The sequence below is a fragment of the Schistocerca piceifrons genome, chromosome 2 (assembly GCF_021461385.2).
Source record: "Schistocerca piceifrons isolate TAMUIC-IGC-003096 chromosome 2, iqSchPice1.1, whole genome shotgun sequence".
Lineage (NCBI taxonomy): Eukaryota > Metazoa > Arthropoda > Insecta > Orthoptera > Acrididae > Schistocerca > Schistocerca piceifrons.
The window spans coordinates 936,897,680-936,901,399 of NC_060139.1; the positions used below are offsets into that span (position 1 = coordinate 936,897,680).

At 46.5% G+C, this 3,720-nt stretch overlaps 1 pseudogene; it reads right to left on the minus strand.

Moving 5' to 3' along the window:
• Positions 1–1,515: 1,515 nt before the first annotated feature.
• Positions 1,516–1,633, minus strand: LOC124778240 (annotated as a pseudogene).
• Positions 1,634–3,720: the final 2,087 nt, after the last annotated feature.

Consider the following 3,720-nt stretch of genomic DNA (forward strand, 5'->3'; position numbering starts at 1 on the left):
AAGATGGTAGATGCTTCGGTTACTTGCAATGAAAAATCCACGCCATTAGGTTCCAGAGCAGACTTCTTAAGCTCTTACAGCAGAGAAAACTGTGCGATGCACTTTACATATGTATGCACACAGGTGTGAGTGGTGCTTTACATTATGTGCATACATATTGTGGTGTCAACGCCAGACACCACACTTGCTAGGTGGTAGCCTTTAAATCGGCCGCGGTCCGGTAGTATACGTCGGACCCGCGTGTCGCCACTGTCAGTGATTGCAGACCGAGCGCCGCCACGCGGCAGGTCTAGAGAGACGTTCTAGCACTCGCCCCAGTTGTACAGCCGACTTTGCTAGCGATGCTACACTGACAAATACGCTCTCATTTGCCGAGACGATAGTTAGCATAGCCTTCAGCTACGTCATTTACTACGAACTAGCAAGGAGCCATTATCAATAGATATATAACTTGTGATGCCTGTACCGTCAGACCGATGTACACCACTTACGGATTAAAGTTAAGTATTCCAAGAACTACGTTCTTTTCTTTATAGGATAATTACTTTACCTTGTTCCAGACCTCACGCCAATCTGCGTGAGCTTAAAAGCGTGCATTTCGGCCTCCTCTAGCAACAAGGTGTTGGCCCTTCTGCCAACACAGCACATATACAAAAGAATACTGGCATTTTTACTATTCGAACGCTATCTGAAGTGAGTGATCGTTCGACACGAAAATTAGTCTACTTTGCTTATTTTGTTCCGCTTATGTGGTATGGTATTATATTTTGGGGTAACTCTTCCCATTCTAAAAGGATAGTTTTGGCTCACAAGCAGGGGGGTTCGGGCAATAAGTTCGAAAAATAAAGCTGATTCTTGTTGTATTATTGATTGCGTTTACTTAAACTTATGGCTTGACTTTTTTCGGGTTTATAAACATCTTACTTTTATCTGTTATTACTTTTATGTTGTAATTTAATGTACTGACACGGTCCATGACCTTTGAGATTTTCTCCTCGATTTGGTCCTACGGAACTTGACGTGTAAATAACTAAATAAATAAACAGAAAACGCACAGATCTGCTAAAGAGACTGCCTGCACTACGCTTGTCGGTCCTCTTGTGGAGTACTGCTCAGCGGTATGGGTTCCTTACAAATAGGATTAATGGAGTATGTCGAGAAAGTTCAAAGAAGGGCAGCACGTTTTGTATTATCGAGAAATAGGGGAGAGTGCGTCACTGACATGATAGAGGATACGGGGTAGACACAATTAAAACAAAGGCGTGTTTAGTTGCGGCGGAATCTTCTCACGAAATTTCAACCACCAACTCTCTCCCCAAGAGTGCGAAAATATTTTGTTAACGCTGACCTACGTAGAGTGTAGCGATCATCATAATAAAAAACGCACTCCGTCGTCAGACCACGAGTGGCACACCGCCCTCCCGGTCGTTATGATGCTATTCTTTACCGAAGCCGCTGCTATTCGGTCGAGTAGCTCCTCAATTGGCATCACGAGGCCGAGTGCACCCCGAAAAATGGCAACAGCGCATGGCGGCCTGTATGGTCACCCAGCCAAGTGCCGACCACGCCCTACAGCGCTTGACTTCGGTGATCTCACGGGAACCGGTGTATCCACTGCGGCAAAGCCGTTGCCCGATCATCATAATAAAATAAGGGAAATAGAAACTCGCACGGGAAGATATAGGCGTTCATTCCTCCCCCCCCCCCCCCCCCCCCCCCCCCTGCGCGCTGTTCGAGACTGGAATAATAGAGAATCACTGTGAAGGTGGTTCAATTAACATTCTGCCAGGCAGTTAACTGTGATTTGCAGAGTATGCATGTAGAGGTAGATGCGGATGAAGAAAAAATCGGATGGCGTCACGTCTGGTGAACTTGGGGGGCCAAGAATGCACAATAGTGTCTCGGGGTGTGCCCTATCCAGCGTTAAGGCAGAAGCTGTTGTACAATGAAACCGTCGGAATCGTCCTGAAGTTGTGGAAAAGCCAGTTCTGCAGCATTTGAGGATAGCTGATTCCAGTCACTGTGTTTTGCTCAAAAAAGAAGAAATGGCACAAAAAACGTCCACTTTAGGCGAATCTTTTTCGTTCCCAATAATGTCGTGAGGGTTTGGGAGTCCTCACAGACCCACGTTACAATCAATGTAGTTTCATCACTGAATATCAAGCGTGGTAGAAATGTGAAAATGTGTTGCTCGAGCCGCCTCTGCTGGACACTTAGACCATTCGTAATAGCGTAGCTAAACCTTCACGATTTTGTGAGTATATTGCAATTCATCCCATGTTTGTAGTATTTTTTTATCAATAAAAATATGGACTTTTGAAATTAGGTCATTGTTTTTGAAACACGCTGTGCTATACAGTTACGAACTACACTACTGGTCATTAAAATTGTTGCACCAAGAAGAAATGCAGGTGATAAATGGGTATATTGAACAAATACATTATACTAGAACTGACATGTGATTACATTATCACGCAATTTGGGTGCATAGATAATCAGAAATCAGTACCCAGAACAACCACCTCTGGCCGTAATAACGGCCTTGACACGCCTGGACATTGAGTCAAACAGAGCTTGGATGGCGTGTACAGGTACAGCTGCCCATGCAGCTTCAACACGATACCACAGTTCATCAACAGTAGTGACTGGCGTATTGTGACGAGCCAGTTGCTCGGCCACCATTGACCAGGTGTTTTCAATTGGTGAGAGATCTGGAGAATGTGCAGTCCAGGGCAGCAGTCGAGCATTTTCTGTATCCAGAAAGGCCCGTACAGGACCTGCAACATGCGGTCGTGCATTATCCTGCTGAAATGTAGGGTTTCGCAGGGATCGAATGAATCGTAGAGCCACGGGTCGTAACACATCTGAAATGTAACGTCCACTCTTCAAAGTGCCGTCAGTGCGAACTAGAGGTGACCGAGACGTGTAACCAATGGCACCCCATACCACCACGCCGAGTGATACGTCAGTATGGCGGAGACGAATACACGCTTCCAACGTGCGTTCGCCGCGATGACGCCAAACACGCATGCGACCATGATGAAGCTCTAAACAGAACCTGGATTCATCCGAAAAAATTACGTTTTGCCATTCGTGCACCCAGGTTCGTCGTTGAGTACACCATCGCAGGCGCTCCTGTCTGTGATGCAGCGTCAAGGGTAACCGCAGCCATGGTCTCCGAGCTGATAGTCCATGCTGCTGCAAACGTCGTCGAACTGTTCGTGCAGATGGTTGTTGTGTTGCAAACGTCCCCATCTGTCGACTCAGGGATCGACACGTGGCTGCACGATCCGTTACAACCATGCGGATAAGATGCCTGTCATCTCGACTGCTAGTGATACGAGGCCGTTGGGATCCAGCACGGTGTTCCGTATTACCCTCCTGAACCCACCGGTTCCATATTCTGCTAACAGTCATTGGATCTCGTCCAACGCGAGCAGCAATGTCGCTATACGATAAACCGCAATCGCGATAGGCTACAATTTGACCTATATCAAAGTCTGAAACGTGATGGTATGCATTTCTCCTCCTTACACGAGGCATCACAGCAACGTTTCACCAGGCAACTCCGGTCAACTGTTGTTTGTGTATGAGAAATCGGTCAGAAACTTTCCTCATGTGAACACGTTGTTCAGAGCATTCACCAACCACGTGTGAATGCTCTGAAAAGCTAATCATTTGCATATCACAGCATCTTCTTCCTGTCGGTTAAATTTCGCG